The 20,970-nt window shown below is 41.2% G+C and overlaps 1 long non-coding RNA gene across 1 annotated transcript; it reads right to left on the minus strand.

The window, feature by feature from the left end:
• Positions 1-15,592: 15,592 nt before the first annotated feature.
• On the minus strand, positions 15,593-16,171 carry LOC118209085. Its single transcript, XR_004761677.1, has 3 exons — positions 15,913-16,171; positions 15,782-15,811; positions 15,593-15,689 (listed from the first exon to the last, which is right to left on the minus strand). It is a non-coding gene; the product is annotated as an uncharacterized LOC118209085 (long non-coding RNA).
• Positions 16,172-20,970: the final 4,799 nt, after the last annotated feature.

The raw sequence follows: 20,970 nt of genomic DNA on the forward strand, positions 1-20,970 counted from the left end.
TGTAAGAACCTGCAGAAGTTACCGCATTGATCCTATCTGCAGGATTTGATCGCCATTTTGTGTCTTCTCTGAGCTGATTATCTCTTAGCGCTGTGGAGGACATTTTGCCCTCGTCTCTTTAGTTTTCCTTTTGCTTTTTCGCCAGGCTGCAAGTGTCATTTTTCTTTTGTAAGTTACTCCACTCTGTTTTTCTAGTGGGGTTTTTCTTTCTGGGTAGCTACGCTGCGGCGGTGTTTCGTTTCTTTTAGTTTTGAGTCCACTGACGGAAGTTTCAGTAAGTGAAGGGAGCGATTATTTAGCTTTTATTTGGTATTTCCCATGTCCCTTTCTATCGCTTCATCAACTGTGACGGTATTGTACTGTAAAAGGTGGATTATTATGTGCATAACGGCTGGGCACTTCCACCAAATGTTTTTGACAACCATGTACCACAAAGCACTGCTTTGCACAAAAATAAACACACAGCATTCAAAATGATGAACCACCAATTGTGAGAACTTCAGACCCTTTCAAAAGTAAGTGAAACTCAATGTATTACTGCCCTGTTTTACTCCTGTAGTAAGCGACATAGGTCTGGAGCCTATCCCAGCATGCAGTGGGCTAGTCTGTATAAGCTGGTTTGGACCCTTGCCTCAAACTACTGAATGCCTTGCACTGTTAAATTATGTTTTTTTTTTTTTTTTTTTTAAATCCTTGTGGGACATGTTTGATTCTACATAGAACTTTTAAAGGGTTCCGCCTACAGTCATAACCATTTGTCCCACAACTTTTTCAGGGTATGACCTCATGCCACCTCCTGTAGAGAGGGAGGGAAACAGGGGGTTAGTGGCAGCGAGCTAAAGTCCACTCTGTACACCAGATGAATCAGTCTGACCCCGTTATCGATAAAAAGCAAAAGGCAATGGGGGTCCTAAGGGAGCAGTCAGACCGTCACTTTATAATGGTGAGTGTGCAATACACTGAAATAATCTAGTTTATGTCTCTGATACTATTAAACTCCCGCCATCAAAATAAGCCCATTTTCCAACCACTCCACTGGGATACACTACAGGATAACGGGGTCGTTTTTGTGCCTGACTCGCCCCTCCCAGCAGTCGTGGGGGCATTCCCAATTTGAGGCTGGTCTGAACCAATTATCTGCCCAGATCATCCTGCAGCGTGAGGTGTTTAGAGACAGAATCTGAACCCTCCCAATTGGCTCAGGGTCACCCTGAAGTTTGATATTTAAGACTAAACATCCTGTAGTGTGAGGGCAACAGCAATGGAACCTCCTACAGAAACCCTCAGCAGCCAATAAGAGCTGGGGTGACAGGGAAGTGGAAGTTGCAGAACTCGACAGACACAGTGGCGAATACAAAGAGGACTTTCTGAATCTACTGTCCACTGTCTCTTGAGCCAGAACAATTATGGCAGCAGTATGAATGCATGTTTAATGCGCACACAAACAGGCCTCCATGTTTGTTTAGCTGTAAAGTCATGTTGGACTGTGCAGATTTCTGCAAGATCCCAGGTTCTGCAAGTAGGGATTGATCATGAGTTATAAACATTAAGTGGGTCTTAGCCAAATCAATTGGTATGTGCATTCTGATGACTGAAAGACAAAACAAAAATCTGTGAAATCTGTAATTATGTGCAGGGTATCCCATGTTTTCATTATTGGTTAGGATTCCTGCAGTGTGCACCAGGTATAAGAGGTTGGCACAATTCCTTGCTAATTCAACTTGTGTAAGAACTAATTTCTACAACAAAAAAAAAAAAATTAAACAATTCACCTTCTACTACAAAACTCCTTAGGTAGACTCAACACAGGCTTTGTACACATCTGAGAAACATCAACAAAACCACATCCGCCCACGTCTCACTGATCCCTCTCCGATCCTCCCCCGAGAAGAAACCAAGCTCGCTGAAGTGTGATGTTTGATTTAGCTTGCTTTGTCTCTATGATGTTACTTATCTTTGGTTTCTCAATCCAGTGGAGTAGTATCAATCCTCATAGGTGATCACACACTCTTCTCACTCGCTACCGTTTTACTCAACCTGACCCCGCTCTGCTCCCATTCTCCAACCTTCATGGATTTAAACGCATTGGCCTGTTGTGAGGGGTGTGGCAGTGACCCTTTCCCATCAGGCTTGTATGAATCCAATAAACTAGTTTGTCTTTATTTGTGGAATAGTGACACACTGCAGTAATTACTTGATATGCCGCACCAGCTGGGCAGATGAGGAAGTGTGCTGACCTGAATATTGCTCTTAGAAATGTCCTCTTCCGGTGGATTGGTAGTGTGGCAGTTATGCATGACCCAGGACCTGTGCAGCGTCAGGTGTCATGGCTTCAGAATGTCAAGCTACACATTTCTGATTCCGCTTCTCTGGTGTTGGAGTCCAGCCAGGAAACCTTGAGTTAAGTCCTAGGCCTCAGTGTTCAAGTCTGACTCTAAGATACAAAGATCAAATCTGCATAACGAAAGTCAAATCAACTCCTAAGTCCCAGGTATGAGTCCATATCTTTGTATTTAACTCAACTAAGTCACAAAGGTTGAGTTAAAGACAAGCTGAAGATCACAAAGAAACCAATTTGAACAAAAATCACACTGTCAAGATATCAGTGAGATTATTGGCCAGCTTTAACCCTGCCAGGTAAAAAAGTCCTGCATTTAAGGATATTTTTAAGGGTGTTTTTATACACTTTGGCTTCCTGATTTTATGAATTGCCTCCATTTCAGTGCATGTTTGGGACATTAATGTTATGTAAATGAGAGCTGTCATGTTTAGTCACATCTTATGTATGCAATGACTGCATGAAGTCTGTCACCCATACACAAGCACACCAGAACAAAAACTAAAACAAAAATCCCATTCCAGGTGTGATAGCTGTGATTGATAGAACACATGACTGCTGTTGCTTCTTGGATTCATTAATAATCACACATGGCTGCGCAGTTTCCTTATACATACATTGATAGTGTCCTCAATTTCTAAGGCAGGCTGGCAGACTTGTCATGCAAAGTGTGTCAGTCGTGTCATTCTTGTATTCTTTCATGTGGTGTCGGCTGTTTCCATGTAGAGGATTATGATTTTTCATATTCCAGCATCACACCAATGTCCCTCAGGCATGAATGAGGCTGTCGAATCCACTCCCTTTCATTCTGAAGGACTCACTTGCGTATCTACGGAGTGTACACATCAGCACCATAATGGTGTAGCATTGCATCTTCAATCTCTGAGAACTGCAAGCACCAAGTAAGATTTTCTTGCATTTACTTTTTCTGTACTTCTTGTAAAGTACAAATTATACATAATGTTATTAATAATAATAATATTATTATTATTATTATTATTAACAAATTATTCATTCTTTTTTTTTTTTCTTTTTAGTATTAGTATCCAATTTTGTATTATGTTACTAATATACATTCAATTCTTGTGGCAGGAATAACAATGTTATTAACTTTGTACTTCAGCTACAGCATTCAGCTACTGTGCTTCTCAGCAAAACAAAGGAGACTTCGCATACAGCACCCATTCTGACCTCACGACTACTTTCCTGTTTCTTTTAGAATTGATTATAGAACTTCACTTCCAAGGCAAGGCTTTGTCTAGCTCCAGATTACATGCCAATCTCTTAAACGCATACACCTCACAAAGCTCCCTTAGATCTTCAACAGAACTTCACTCTCCTAGCCAGAAAAACAAACGTTAAGGCGCAATTGGGGCTAGAGCTACAACTCATGGAGTACTCAGATTTTAATTTAGTTTTTTAATACAACTAATTTTTTTTTTTTTTTTTTTTAAACTTAAAGTGTATTTTAACCACATCCCTGCATTGTTATTATCTTAATTATGTTTCATGTATTTATGGTGGAAAGTGCTTTGTTGGCCATGTAATAAAAAGGGCATTACAAATATACTAAATGTCTAAAAATAAATTATTAATATTAACAAGGTATGAAGCTGTCTCAGCTGCAGCACAGTGAAACTGGATCCTTCTGAAAGGCACTGCAGCTCTAGGGATGGTTTTAGCATATACATAAACATTTCAACATATATTTTATCATACTTGAACTACACATGTATTTAAAGACATTGTATGCCAGACAGTTCCAATAGTACGTGATTGATCCAGCATGCGTAACTTAAATATCTGTGCAACTAGGACTGAAAGGTGGTTGTCTGCCTGGGTGTGTGCAATAAAATAGCAGTTACAGAGCACAAGATATTGTGCAAACATCACTATCCCTTTTACTGTCTGGAGTCCTCGATGGTACACAATTTAAACAGGAAAGGGGACTTAAAACTAGTACAACCTTGTTGGAGTCTGCCCATCATGGTTCTTGCAGTCCTTCACTATGCTCAGGCAGCTAGTCAATTTACTGATGCCAATAATGGCGTACTATTCAGGATTCTCACCTTAAAATATTCATGAAACAACCATGCTCGGTCATTACTATGACGCACTGGCAATCTGTGTCTGTGTGCACTTCTGCCCAGACCTTGCTTGTCAGCCTTTACACTTCTAAAAAGTGTTTGGGATGTTTCTGGGCATGGCCATTTTTTCTTTGTGGGCTATATCTGAAAAGCATGTGGCCAATAGAAGAAGAAGGAGAAAAGAGGAAACGTTTATGTATCAGCCACAGTGTGCACTGGTGCATTTTCCGCTGGGTTAGAGCTGGAGAGAGAGGGTCACCTTGGTAGCTAACTTATCTCTGTCAGTGGCTGGTCAGGATTCGGTAACGTTAGGTTGCTGCCGCTATTAGCTAACTAAGTTCAGTGATGTTTGGCAATGTTAGGTAGCTGAATTTGCTGTGGGTCCAATATTTTACAAAAGTAACAACTTAAAGCTGGAGAAGATTCCAGTGCACTTCTCTCGGCTCATATGGGCTATCATTAATTAGGTAACAGCGGTGAGTCCACAAGTAAGAAATTGCTACTACCCTGTTTAAGTCAAATTTCAAATTTTTGATTACAAACACCGGAGATAACTAAGGGAAGAAATCATGCATAATATGCCTTTAAACAAGACCAATATGGCTTGCAGTCAAAAGAGTCTCAAACCAAGAAGCAAAGCAAAAACAACCTGATCTTCCTGACCACCCCCCCCCCCCCCCCGTCTCTCTCTCAGCTTGTCAGCTTAAAGCACACATCTCATTACCTGAAAACATTTTTAAAGAACATTACATTACATTACATTATAGATTCTTAGCAGACGCTCTTATCCAGAGCGACTTACAACAAGTGCATTACAAAACTCAGAGACAAGCGCTTTACAACATTCCTGCAAGAGAGCTACAATAGGTATAACTTTGCAAAAAGTGTGAATTGTACCCCTTTTTTTTTTTTTTTTTTTTTTTTTTAAATATATATAAATTATATATATATATATATAAATATATAAATAATGTAATGTAAATAGAGAACAGTTTTAAACAGATCAAGTCAAAACATTGATTATGTAAATACATGGTTTTCCATCTTGATATAAACTGACTTCTGCTTCAACCTGAAACTGAGGGTCAAACTATTAAATATGGTTTATCTCTCTTCCAGTTCATTGTGCCTTCACAAAATGAGAAATGGGACCTCTCCGAATACATATTAAATAGGTCAATACCAACCATGCTATTACAGCATCATCTCACATTCAAAAGCTAAATCCACGTAACATGCAATTAATCATTTCATCCTTCACAGTAGTCTGACAATGACTCAGGAATGATGTGTGGTTGAATAACACCAGCACCTTTGCCAATCAGTTTCCAGTCAATCTACTATCCATTCATCCATTGTCTAACCCGCTTATTCCTGGGCAGGGAATCTGGAGCCTATCCCAGCATGCATTGGACAAGATGAATGGTATGAATACCCCCCAGACAGGTCGCCAATCTATCGCTGGGCACACACACACAATTCAGTCACGCTCATACCTACGGTCAATTTAGAGTCTCCAATTAGCCTATCCTGTGTCTTTGGACTGTGGAGGGAAACTGAATTGCCCAGCAGAAACCCACACTGACATGGGGAGAACATGCAAACTCCACACAGAAAGGCCCAGGCTGCGATTCTAACCCTGAACCTTCTAGCTGCGCCGTCCATGGGATTCCTACAGTCTAATGTCGGAATAATGGGCATTGACCTTTGGTGAAGATTAAATTTGTCAGCAGATTCCAGCTATCTAAAGCAAAAAAGTAAAACAAAAATAAATGATAACCCATAGAACCAGCACATGCGCTATGCATGCTTAGCTTCCTGCAAAAATAAACAAAAAAAATTTAACATTTTCTTCCAGTAGACAATGTGAGACATTTTGACAAGCCAACTGCAAAGCATACAGCGCATGAACAACATCACGACCATATTGTTTGGCTAAACAATGGACATGCGCAATGTTGATAGCCGCAGATTAAAGAGAAAGCTGTGGAGGAGCTTGCGTGGAGATATGGCTCCAGCCTGGTCTGTCAGTCAAACTAGCTGCACTCAGAGTAATCGATGAATGACACTTGCAAATGGCAGAAGGTACTTCCAGCTGAGGATTGCTAGTTTCTCGCTGAGCAAAGATACACAGAAAACAACTAGATGTTTGTCTTTTCTAGACACGGATATTGCATTGAGGGCTATGGTTGTCCCTAGAAATTCCCATAAAATGCTCAGCAGCTATTTTGGATTCAGAATGACAACAGTAGCAGAAAATGGAACAACCAGCCTTTTTGGCATTGACCGCTTTAGCACCTTTGATTGGATTTGATCTAAATACCCTGCCCCCATCTCTATTCAGAATGGATCACAGAAGCTTGTATTTATTTAATCTCAGAATCACGTAGGCCTTAAATCAACAATTTATCCTTATAATGTTTACTTCAAATAGGATCAAGTCCATAAACATGTTTTTTGTTACTTTCCTTTCCTTTTCCAAATTCTGTCAGACAAGATATTACAAAAACAGCCTCTGGTGGTACTTTTTATTCTTTTATTCATAAATTCTGATTCTCTAACACAGATAAAATACGTGACAATTATAAATAGACAGTCGCAAACATTGTGGAGGCACTGAATACTGGAGACCAAAAATAGCTGCTGTTTGTTTAACACTATCCAGTTATTTGGGTTTCGTTGTATAGTAAGCCCAGTAGGATCTCAGCAGGAAACAGAGCATGGACTCATAGTACAAGAATAAGTGTCAAAAGTTATGATGCAGCACTGTTATAAACTTACATTTCAGAGTTTCAAAATAAACATTTGTTATTTTATTTTTTTTACATTACAGTTTCTCATACTGTTGTGTGTGTGAGTTTGACACATTGCAACCCTGAATTCCTAGAGCACTGGACTACCAATGGATTGGATGACCTACTTTCTCACGGATTTGATTATTACACTCCATGCTTGCATCTGCTTGGTCCAAAAACTACACTATATATTTTATGCTCCATGGAACTTAACTGCCCCACAGTTTGACAAAATGAACCACCTTAAGAGTGCATAAAATGGAGTCAAGTCCGGTGGGTGGGAGTTAATGACATATTACCTGGTTAGATGAAACGGTGTCAAAACTATGAATCACTGCTTTAAATCATGTTCCCTAGAGGGGTGGGATTATTGTCTCAAGTGAGACAATAAAAATTTTTTTTTTAAAAAGTTAGAAATGCAGAATCAATTGGCAAACTACCTTTTTTTGAAGCACTGAACTACAATGAAACTACATTAAATGAAGAACAGCGTAGAACTACAGAGGTCTTCAGCGTGCGTCAGAAGATGGCCGACAGCTCTGCTGTTCTCACTGCCATGGGAGACTCAATCCACCATCGAGGAGCCAGAGCAGCCAGCAGGCCAGGAAGAGCCAGCGCAGGGGTCACGCCCGATGTCCCCGGGTCACAGACGTGTAGCGTCTGGCTAGTGCGTATGGTTCTTCACATCAAAGCACATCAAATGTTTTCCTATGGCACAGATTCCAGATGATATTTATCACAGTACACTCCAGAGTATACCCAGCCTACATGCTCGCAAAGCCAGTCAAAGGTGACACCTGCCAGGACAAGCTTCCTAATGGCAGATAGAACGAGCTGGATTCAGTACAGGGATGCCCATTCTCTCCAAGCCAGCTCAGAATGTGGGCTAATAGAGAAGTCATGGTCAAGTTGTGGATGTGGGCTCATAGAGCCAAGTCTATTTTTAGTCCATCTGATAAGTTAATGGGTATATGAAACATCTGGAAGTGCTTTTTTTCCTGCCTTCTGAAAAGGCATGTTCCCTTGGTTACACAGTAATTTCGCATCAAGGTTCTAAATATGATACGGGTAGCCAGTGGAGGGTAGTGAGGAGGAGGAGGATGACGTGAGTGTTTTTAGAGGTTGTAGGCCAGGCAAGTGGCAGTGTTCTGGATGAACTCCTGCAGGTACTGAGGTGAGAGGCTAAATTCAGGTACTTTTGTAGGTCAGCAGAGAAAATTATATGTTAAGTATATTATTATCCAGAGTCTTTCATTTACAATAGCTGACCCAAAACCGCTTAAGTATATGCTTGAACAACAAGATAAGCATTGGCATTCTATTAAAACTTTTAAAAAGTAAACAAACATGTTAATTAGGAATACCTTGGATGATTTCAGTAATGTATCCATATGCACTTACACGTGTTTTTCAGTTCATTGTGTTTTTCAAATTTCAGTCAGAATCTCCAGGGAAGCCACTTCCCAAGTGGCATCTTCATTGGTGGAGCTGCTTTTCCAAATAGACATGGCTTTATTGCTTCTCAGCCTGAGTTACAATAAATAAATACTGTAAACAAATAAATAGGCTCAGAAAATAACAATGATCGTTTGTGTGTTCTCAGGAAATAAACAGGGCAAGATGATTTCCTGCATTGGCATACACGAGTGTTATTTCCCTGTATATTTGATCTTGTTGAATGAAACATTTAATGGGAGCTTGCTCTGGAAAAAGTTTAGCAAGCCTTCAGAGTTATTGCTAGTAATCAAAAGTTTCCAAAATTAGTCAAAATGGTCATTTTCAGACATGCAAAGCAACACGGCATTACCACAACAAATGCAAGAGAGAAATTAGATGCCCCTACTGTCAAAAATGATTGATCGATACCACGCCCCATGCCCATGCCCCCCCCCCCCCCCCCCCCGATATGATCTGATTTTCTATGATATCCATACAGTCAAGATTTGATTGATTAGTTTTACCTTTTGAACTCTGCTATGGTTTGGTTGGTGAGGGAGAAGGGTATGGGGAAAGGGTGGGGGGTTGTGGCTGCTGCAGAAGTTTTTAGAGTGTGTGTGTGTGTGTGTGTGTGGCCCTGTGGAGCGCAGGGGGAGAACACAGACACGTGCGCACACATAGGCCTGCGTCGCCCTGATTTAGTATTTTGGGTGTGCAAACAGGAGCACGCCCACTTTTCAGAATGTGTATAAAGTCTATTGGTTTGGAAGCCATAGCAGCGGTGTTGAAGATCTCACAACAACGGCCTTTGCACAACACGGTTGTCAGAATCGGACATCAGCTCTGTGTAGCCTACGAACATGTCTACCGCTGAAATTTCAACACCTACCTCTGGAGAAGAAGTGATGCCCGAGCCGCAGACAGTGTTGCGGCGCCCAAAGAAGCCTTTTGCAGCGTTGGCAAGAGTCCATGCCGGGGGTCTACACCGCGAGTGGGGGACGATGCCGGAGGGTGTCCGCTGCGGTTATCATATTGACGTGGATGGAGATGCTCCAAAAATTTGTTTTTTCAACCTGCATGTTGATGAGGAGTACAGCCCTATTAACACTCGCGGAGCCGTGTGCGAGGCTTGTGACTGGGGCGATTTTAGAAGATGCTATGTGGATGTAGCAACCGGTTTAAAAGACAAAAGTACATTTTTAAGCCGGACCAGCGATGCTACGCGTCAACGACGGATCACCGTGGAGGCGATGCCGCAAATGTGGATGGGGAAAAAAGGCCTGATCATTTGGGAAGGCCTTTTTCAAAACGGGGGTGCTTTAACAGACTCGGTTGGTAACAGCGCATTCTTTTTGTTCGAAGAACTGTATCTATTGAACGACGCGCTTGCTCAAGCCGATAAAATTTTTGAAGACCACCGGCTTTTGAGCTCATTTGACTCTGTGAAAATTAACCTGTGTCGGAGGTTTGAGGAAATGAAGATTTAAACAATCGTAAAAACTGTTTTGAAATGTCTACGCACATTTAGGCCATGTATATTATGAAGTTGTAGACTGTATGTAATGTCATGACTGTGTCTCTTATCGTTTTTTTTTTTGGTGATTAATATGTGCTTTTAAAAATAAAACCTTTTATTTTTAAAATCATTTTGTTGTCTGTACATTTTCAAAATAAATGTGCCTTTTGTAAATGATTATTTTCCAATAAATGTTATGTTTTTAAAAAAAAAACTTACAACAGCGTCATCTTATATAGTTACTTAAAATATTTAACCATATATGGGCAAGCACACACACACACACACACACACACACACACAGACCCCGCCCCGACCACACCTTTAGGTGGTAGGTGGGGCGATGGTCCTTAAAAGTCACAAAATTTCAAGGTTTTCACAGTCAACACCAGACACCATTTTCCAGCAGTCTTTTAACAAAAACACTTTTACCGCAGTTTGAAGGGCCTGAAATGATGCAGGAAAAGGGGTGTTGTAGGCGGCTGTCAAAACCCTCACCCTCTGACACTGGTTTAGTATCCATATGGCAATGTCTGGAAGTCCGGGAGCAAAACTTGCTTGTTGTAAACCACACGGAATCTTTTAGAGACTGTGCGGTTCCAAAACCTTTTTTGTCCCTAACAATCTGTTGCGTGGTTGTGGCGACTTCCTTGGCTGGGTCATTTTTGTGAGACACATAGTGATCTACCAAATCAGTGAGGGATGAAAGGTTAACAACCTGCGTGTTAGTATGATGTAGTGTTATACCTTTCACCTTCATGCATGTTTTACCTCCCCGTGTTCTGTAAGCATATGTTTTCGGGCCCCCTGAAACAAAGTCCACAATGTGGTCGCCGGTGTCCAGCTCACTCGTCAACTCACCCAAAAAGTCCCCGAGCGGAGGCACCCAGTCACCTGGCCGACTCACAAAGATTACAGAATCTGTGTCATGATACAGAACCCTGTCAGGCAATTTGTCCATGAGGTTGTAAAGCTCAAGGTGTGCGTAAGCGGTGGTGAATGCCGCTATAAGCACATTACTGTATTTGGGTGGTTTTGAGAAACCCTTGGCATAACGCCACTGCACAAGGGCCACATCCTCTGTAATAAATGAAAAATGTGAGATGTCATACTCTTTGGAAAACATGTACAACAGAAACTGCTCCGGGTCATGGATCAAGGCGGTGTTAACTTGGTTTGTTCTCTGACTGAATTTACCCCAAAGGCTGTTCAGAAAAAGTTTAGAAATTTGTCTTTTGGCTTTATTGACACAAATTTTGCTGGGGTCTAAATGTATACCTTCCTTTTCCAAATAACTCTGCATGTATCTATCTTTGTCCAAATCATTAGACACCCATGAAGGGTACCCAGAGGCTTCCTGTTTACCCTTTAAATGGGTGTTTATGTAGCCGCTAAAGAGAGAATCAGAGCGCTGTGGGAAATGCCAAACTTCAAAAATCTTGGCAACCTGGTACCCCTTCTCAACAGCCTTGGCTAGTTCGATACTACACCAGACTCCGGTGAGAGAACGCTCCTCGTCAGAATGTACACATTTGCCTTGATGTTCAGACACGGCGCAGGACCTGCAGAGGGGAAACATTGATTTTCCAGACACCCTGTAAGGTAGCACGGGTAGGTAAAGATCCCTAGGTGGGTATATTTTGGCTTTGATCAGACCAAAATAGTTTTCGATCGGTTCAAAGTCACGGAAGATGATGGTGGGGTGATCTGTAGGGTAGACTTTAGTCTTGTTCACAAAAGGGTAGAGACTGGTAAAATCATAGTAATGTATCTGCTCATCTTCTTGCACCTTATATTTAAGCCGAAGAGCATTAGTTCTACCGCCAAACAGAGCATCACGTGGCTCCAGACGTTCTGGATAATCAGAACAACGCAGGAATGTCTGTACCTCGGGGCTCTCCTTTTTTAGACTCACCCATTCATGCTCCCACAAAACAACCACATGCAGATTGTAGGTGTTACGCAGAATATCAATTTTTTCTTGAGATTTTCGATACATGGAGCCAAAATCTTGTTTTGTGAGCGGGTTAATGGTGTTTGCATCAAAACACTGAGGACAACCATGGAACAGACAGCCGAGGAACTCAAAGGCTGTACGTACACCCCCCACCTCTGAATACCCGTCTAAAAAGTACGGCCCAAATTTAACCTCCCCCCGGTTCAAAGCATGCTGTATGAAAACATTGTCACGATGGCTCAGATATTCTAACCACTGAATTGCCGGTGTTGAAAAAGACTTTTGCTTGAGAATGTAATTGTCAGGCGTAGTGATAGCCAGTGTGTCTTTGGGCAAAAAACTTGTGCAGAATTGTTTCATGCATACAGAAGCTATTGTAACACACTGAAAAGGGTCAAGACCGGTGCAGCTGAGTACCTCGCGTCTAAATCTGACACCCCTCCCGCAAAATGACCACGTCATTAATACAATACTCAGACATCTCCTTGCGAAAGTCAAACACCCTTCCAGATACGGTTGCGTACCATTGCATGAACTCAGACCTCTCCTTTTCTGACATGGTATTGTAACCATAGTATAAAGGTGGTGGGTACGGTCCTGTATAATTCTGATTAGCGATGGTGTTCCAAAAGTGTGGAAAGTAGCCCTTTTTGGCATTTTCAAAGCCTAAAGCCGATGGCATGGCGCTCAGCTTCATTGTGAGGAAGCTGAGAGAATCTATGTACCGCTGTTCAAATGTATCATCGGTGATACAAAGCAGTTTGCTGCCTTGAGCTATAATGGATGGTGTGACGCCTTGTTTAATTAAGTGTTGCATGATTAGGTAGCCATCATAACCCTTTGAATTGTGTGCAATAAATGTGTACCCTTTGTATTTCGGGGTACGGAACCGACGGGTAAAGGCCTCCACACAACCGTCACCTGCTGCTGTCCAACGCGCCCCGTTAAAATCAATACAGCATATAAAATTAGCGACGTGTACACCGTCATCCTGTCGGCACTCAAAATCATAAAAAACATAGCGCTCGCTCGGCTGTTCAGGTTTGACTTGCTGAATGTAACAAGCATGTCTACTATCAGCAACCAGCTCATCATTACAGTTGACGCAACGCCGCACACTACAACGATGTGGTACAGGTTTTTTAGAACTGATGATGTACATCCTGCCACACTGTTCGCAATACTTGTGAGTGTCGCATGGGGCGCTCATTTTACACGTAGCATTATTCATTTTGGTGACTTTATGCGCTGTGTAACAAAAGGCGGACCGACATATACGTCTACAGTCTTTACACTTTACCGTTTTTACAGGGTGCGAAGAACATTCAGCACTAAAACAAACATTACAGTAGTATTTGCATCGGTGGTTAGCTTTTGCTGTGAAAGGTGTGTAACAGTAATCACACACGTACGCACTGCCTAAGAAACCTTTCAACGACTTTATACCAAAGTAATGTTCGTTTTCTAGGTACAAAAACACGGTTTTTGGATGCGGCTCTGGGTTTGTTTGAAATTTGCGAAAGACATTCTGAGCATTACGGTACCACACAACAATTTTGACCTTTAACAGTTGTTCAAACTTTTGTATGTCTGAAAAAGACACCATATCCTGCACGCCCAGGCCTACAGACGTCTGCAAATGTATGGCGTCTTGCTCCACCTGCTCTAACGTGAATTCCGGGTTTAACATCTGAGACAAGCAAATGGCAAAGCAGAGGTTATTCTCAACGTTGTGGCTTACAAATAGATGCCGTAGTTTTTTTCTTAAAATCTCATTTCTGAGACATGTGGCTATTTTTCTACGGGTACCACCATTTGGGTTTTGAACTATCTGAGCCACCAGTTCCAATGTATCATCAGAAAGGATTTCAAAATTGCTCTGAACCAGATCCCCAACCATCCCCATAAATGTGTCCAGATCCACACTAGCGCCATTAGCTATTATGGACACACCCTCAGACAGGGAGTCACCACGCAACTCCAGCTGAATCACGTCATTGGGTCTAGCCAGCTGCATAGCTCTATGCAATACATGTTCAAGTAAGTTTAGCAACACATTAAAGAAGTCCTCATAGCTGTCCACGTCGTGCAAGGATGCAAAGTTAAACCGTTGCCTAATTTCGACACAATTAAAGGAGGGCCTTTGCACCACTACCATGTCAGGACCACAAGTCACCACACCATCATCATCATTACTATTAGCAGCGGCAGCATGCACATCGTCAGAACCTTGTGGGTTATCAGAGGTAGGCGTTAGTGGTGATTCATTAAGATTCCCCCCTTCCTGGTTTAGTCGCTCTAAAGCATCGTTCAGAAAACCAAGAGAGTCTGCTGCAGGGGTTAGTGCACCATCACCGGCGGTAAGGTTTGCCAAAGCCTCGTTCAACCGATCAAAGTAATCACCAGCCATTTCATGCATGTCGTTAGTGTCGTGGTTAATATTGTTAACAAGCTGTAGCAGATTTGGGTTTATAAAAACATTTGGAATGTTTTCAGCAGCGTGTGGGCTGTGGTTTTGAGTTATAGCTTGAATTGCATGTAAAATTTGTGAGTTAATGTTCTCTGTGCTGTGTGCCCTGCCTAACTGTTCTGGTTGTTGCCTCTGTGCCATTTCTAAAATTTCTCAAAGATTGTCTGAAACACCTTAAGCCGTTGTTCTGACAAACGATACTCAGACTCCTTCAGCACTGCGAGATGCTGTTCAAACAGATGAGACTCAGACTCCTTCAACACCACGAGACGTTGTTCAGCCAAATGTAACTCACGATTGAAGATTTTCAGAGCTTCCAAATGGGCTGGGGCCTAAAGGGCCGTCTTTCGGTGTCCTCTGGCTTCTGGAGAATTGTTTGGGCTGCTGGTTGCTCCTGGAGGTGTGATTCTCGGGCCTGTTGCTTTCTTTCCTCAGCGCTGCCGTCCTCTCTGTGTCCAGGGGCTTCCTCAACTGTTTGCTCCTGGATGTGTGATTCTCTGGTCTGTTGATTGGTTTCCTCAGCTGTTACTGCAGAAAAGCTCCAATATTTAGCCGCTTTAGTTTCAAACCATACTTTTCATCAAAACTTTCAAGTACCACAAGTTCTTAATAGACTTACCGCACTCTTCAATCTGTATAGGTTTTTGTGCTGTGATCTGTTTCACCACCGTTTCTCCCAAGGCCCTCTCTGCCGTGTGGTTCTCAGTACCTGATTCTGTGGAAATGGTTTCATTTTTTTTTTTTGTCTAAATTGCATACAAAACAACAATATGGTGACAAAGATATTTGAAATAATTCTCACCGCTAAAAAGTCTCCTTTTTTTGTTGAGCTTTAGGCGGGATTTTTTCCCCTCTTCAAAAGTTTTTTTCTGGTTCTTCTGGCCCTGTATAAGGAAGAATATCTGTAAATAACTGTAAATCCTTCAACCAACATACTAAACAGTTTAAAGAAAGGATTCTTACAAATAAGCGTAGGTGTCGATAAGCTTGCGCTCTCCTCGGCAGGATTGATCCGCACTTGCTCCGGTGTTTGTGGATTCGTTGGTAGACTTGGCACCAGCTCTTCATCAGTTGTCAAGATCTCTATAACTGGTAAAAAGTCATCCTGTTTTATAAGCAAACTCAAAAGGAGGTCCCATGAACAGTGTTGTTGTTAATGCATATGCAAATTGCTGACCCACCTTCGTTCAGGACTTGAGTGCTGGGCATATCTGTTTAAAAAAAAAAAACTTTAGCTTTAACAGGCTTTTGCGTTAAGTGTATTTATTTCAGAGAATTAGAAAAAGAAACTCAAATAAATGTGGGTACTCACATGATGCAGAGTAAAAGTCGACTCCAGCCATTCTTGCTTCTCTCCAAAGTAAAGTGTCCTGGGGCTTAATTTATGGTTGGTGTGTAACCCCCCAAACCCCCACCCTTGACCCTTGACACTTTTAGGGCGGTGTCTCAATGAAAAATAAAATATTTAGTTATAAACAGTAGTTTGAAATACACTGCTTTACAAAATCCTGTATAATTATTCAATAAGATTTTGACCTCGTTCAAATATTTTGCAGCCTATAGATACCAAACACATCTATATAGGACCTTTTTTAAAGACTTAAAAATGAAGTAGCTAGTATCCCCATGTTTTCTTTCTGACATGGGGTGTATAAAAAAAAAAAAAAAACCCTATTATCTCTATTATCTTTTCATTTATAAAACCATCAGCGCACTCGCCACTATGCATACATGCCTGGGCTTGTTTTCTTTAAACTAACGTCCAAAGAAAACATGCCTGGGCTTGTTTTCAAAATGCGAGTAATATTACGGCTGTATTCTTAGACTCTAATCAAGTTGGTTTGTAAGAAGTTTTCTTTCTTACATTTAGGTTTAAGTTTCTTAAGTTTAGGGCTGCGGCTGTATTCAGAGAAAGAAATGACATTATCCCGGGGCCCGCGCTCCACAGGGCCACACACACACTCTAAAAACAAAGTGTCACGGACGTTCCTGTGTGTGTCGGGGGGGGGGGGGGTACTCCCCCCTCCCTGATGAATATGGTGTTATACGACACACCATGCTGAAGCTGCCAAAACATAGCGGACTTCAAAAGGTAAAACTAATTATACCTGTCCTGCCAAACACACACACACACACACACTCTGAAAACTATGTGTCACAGACGTTCCTGTGCCTTCTGCATGCATCTCCCGGCGTACAAAACGTTGCCGCCTATTGATTGATGGGGATCTTCAAAACTTTGTGTGGGGGCATTGCTCTAAAGCTACAGTGGCTCCTGCCTAACTCTGTCCATGCTTACCGGCTCGCTGTGGCCATTTTGATCCTCGCTACTCAGCTGTGAACATCTACCTAGAGATCCTCCGTTTCTGTTTTGTCGCAGGAAATCAGCTAAGTAACTAACGCATGTGCTTTTTTCTACTTTAGCTTTCTTAAAAACCTCTCTTATGCCGCTTTAACACACCTGTCACGGACGTTCCTGTGTGTCGGGGGTACTCCCCCCTCCCTGATGAACATGGTGTCTGCAGCAGCCACAACTCCCCACCCTTTCCCCATACCCTTCTCCCTCACCAACCAAACCATAGCAGAGTTCAAAAGGTAAAACTAATCAATCAAATCTTGACTGTATGGATATCATAGAAAATCGGATCATATCGGGAGGGGGGGGCATGGGCATGGGGCGTGGTATCGATCAATCATTTTTGACAGTAGGGGCATCTAATTTCTCTAATGCAAATCAGAAAACACAGTAATGATGTGTTTTTGGTTTGCAATTGCTTCACAATTTGTGGTTGAAATGCAATTTGTTGTTTTTATTGTTCTGATTCAGCTATTTATTTTCTTGTTTCACACTTGTATTTGTGGTTGTTTTTTGTCATTGTGTTTTAATATTTGTTTGTTTTTTTTTTGTATTTGTAAATGTGTTTCCAAATTTGGATTTATGTTGTGATAACGTTACGTTGCTTTGGATGTCTTAACAGTAGGAAACGTGCTCAAAGTATGACTGTGAAAGGCTATTAATAAAAAGCAGAAGTTTACATCCCATGATCATGATGACAGATTTATTTTGACCAAAATAAATAATATTTAGAAATGTGACACCATGATGAGTCATTTTGTTTTTTATTATCTTTGTTATTATTACAGCACCTGTATAGATTCTCACAACCTACCCAAGATGAAAGGCATGCTCAGCATAATGAACACATTTGTTGCCATGACGTTCACACGCCAGCAGATGTGCAGCCGAAGGCTCAATCTGAATGTGTTTGGAATCCGTTGGTTTGGAAAAGATCCACAATTTCAGACTGGTTTGTTTTGTCCATCACTAGGCCTCAGGCCTACAGTCTGGAGACTGAAGATTTAGAAAACCCAATAATGAGTGCAACTTTTATAAGCTATCAATTACTGACAAAGAATTTGTCTCCACAATAAAACACATTTATTGGTTGAAATCCTAATCACTGATAGCATGTGGTAGCTCTAACTGTGTTTGGTTCAATGAGTCCTCATTCTCCCCTTACAACCTCATGATCTTAAAACTATACGGAGGTATCCATGTAAGGGGAAAAAAAAAACAGGACAAGTGAAAACTCAGTGCTGAGACAGACAGACAGATCAAGAAACTAATAGTGAGAGAATGTGGCCGCATCAACGGTACACTTACGATGGGAGACTGAGGCTGGGTGGAGCTTACTAGTGATTCACAGAACCAATCATAGTTTTCAGTCTTCTGATTGGACAGCGGAAATCAAATATTAACAACATGAAGGTAGCTCTACTGTGGTGGCAATGTAGTATGGTTAATGGCTGGAGAGTTGGGCTTTTAATTGTGTCATTGTAAATACAGCTGTGCAATTAATTTATTTAATTAAAGCTCTCTGTCACTATTAATGGGACAGTCTGCAAAATGCTTACATTTCCGACGTAAAAACTGAGGTGTATGAAGCTTTGTCTCGGATTGCTAATCTAGTGTTTTGCAGAAACATGGATGTGCTAATCTAAACTGAGGACACTCTCAGTTTTGATTTCTTTTACTGCTTAAGTATAGCCTGCTAACTGCGTGATGATACTATAAGTTTGCACAAATTCCATGACTTGAAGTACAGGGAGACTGATGGATAGATCCACTTCCAAATGCTGACAACATTATTCTAGATAACAGAATAGCAGGTTTGTTCTGATATTCACACATTTAAGGAATAAGTCAGGTTAAAAATTTATATTTTGTGCAATAGGTGTATTTTGGTCTCAATAAAAATACACAACTACTTTTTATTTGTATCATCAACCAAATCAGGACTATGAGGAAAATGGAAGTAATTGTGATACTTATTGTTTCCCTTTTCCTTAATGAAATTTTAAAATTAAATTCCAAAGCATTCATATGGGCATTCTTAGACCTGCATCTCACTCAGCATCCCTCTACCATCAGCGAGGGAGGTGGGAACTGCGCTTGTGCAATCAAATCATTTATCTCATGTGATGCCATTCAGCCTTTGAACACTTGTCACCACAAGCACAGCACAGCTGGTATTATCAATCTCGAGAAAAAGCTGAGAGAAGGGCTGCTAATGAGCACTAAAGCTTGGCTCAAGATGACATCTCAGCTGTAATAACTCACCGTGGGCAGATTCTTTTACTCAGTTCATCATACTGTACATTTCCCTGTATTGCGTGCCTGTTCGTGGAGGCACCCCGTGACAAATTAATACTAAGGTAGAAAATAAATGTCTATCAGTCTGCGATAATTGAGTCCTCAAGGCCTTCTGGATATCTTGAGGAAAAAGGCTCAAAAAATGGAATAGGACAAAATGGCGGCCCTGAAAAATGGGATGGTGGTAATAAGATGATGAATTTGATGTCCAGGCTGGGGTTTTTGTCAGCAGCTAATGAATTAAAAACCATGGAAAATCCTTTTTAGTGGGTGAATCCCAGGATGGTGACACATGTTTCATACTTGTTCATATTTGTTCAGACATGTCCGGGATAATGGGGCAAACTGAATTATTGTGATACAACCATTGAATATGTATGTATGTATACAGTATGTGTGTGTATACTAATAGCACACACACACAAACTTTGTTTTGTGATTTCTTTTCACAAACAGTTTAGTGATTTCAGCATTTTCTAAAACTATTTTTCCAGTTGGTGAAGAAAAGGTGTAATGTTTGCAAGGAACAAAGATAAGGACAAATGTTGATATGAATACAAGTCAATATAAATTGAAACATGTGAATCCTGGTATAATGAGTCCAGCTGGCCATTGTCCATGGCTGGTATTGCTGCAAAGAAGGCACACCTGTGCAGTAGCTCATCACATTTCTTGGCACATGTGGCCTGAAGCTGGGTCTGACAACTTGCCGCATCAATGCAATGGTGTCTGTGTTGACACCCCAATAGATACATTACATTACATTTCTTTGGCAGATGTCTGTATTCAAAGCGACATACAATAAGTGCATAAAGAAAGGTCATTGGAGCAACTTCAAAACACAGGTCTGATAAGGTACAATACTCATTGTGTACAGTGATTAATAGCCATGAACACATTAAGCCCAGATGGCACAGACATAACTTGGCATGTAACTGAATTTCTAGCCATGCTGACATTAGCTCAGAATCGGGCTTGTGTGTAGCCAGCAGTTACCAATAATTAGCCTAACTGTGGTGCCGCTTTGCCCCAAGATGTCTGCCGTCTGGCCTGTCCTCTAAAGGAAAGGAAACGTAATGTGACCTTTCCTTTGTACTACTTATTTTGCTGAGACAGTGCAGGTTCACAATTAATTTATAGGCCATTTGATATTGATTTGTTAGGGCAATTACCCCAGCCTGGACTAAATTTCCTTTTTGCCAAAATTAATCAGAGCTGTTATCAAAACTTTAATTAAATTCTAGCCTTGTAGTAATTGTGTTTGCCCTCAGTAGGGCCTTCTGATGTATGTTTAAGAGCAAAGTTTGTGAATTACAGTATGGCTAGCATTGATTAAACAGCCCAGTTTAAAATGCCACTGATCGTATCGTCCCAGTGTTGTTCTTTTGGCTATCTAAATAATAACTGCTTACTCAGTGAGGACAAGGAAATGAAATCGGATTGAAGGCAAATAATTCTGTTTGCTTTTGTCTTAATAAATAATCAAACCAATCACATCCGTTCTTTTGTCGGTAAACCCCTATGTAAGCAGAAAGAAGGACTCAATATTTAATTCACCCCTTAAGTATGGAAGGATTCCTAAGCCGGTTTATTTATATTCATTTCTCATGTCTGTTTTTGCTGGAGGTAGTAACTCTGTGTAGCCGTTCAAAGGATTTGGAACGTGAACAATTACTCTGACCCTTGGGGTAGTAAAACAAGCAGCGTTAAAAGGTT

Source organism: Anguilla anguilla, chromosome 12 (assembly GCF_013347855.1).
Source record: "Anguilla anguilla isolate fAngAng1 chromosome 12, fAngAng1.pri, whole genome shotgun sequence".
NCBI classification, from domain to species: domain Eukaryota; kingdom Metazoa; phylum Chordata; class Actinopteri; order Anguilliformes; family Anguillidae; genus Anguilla; species Anguilla anguilla.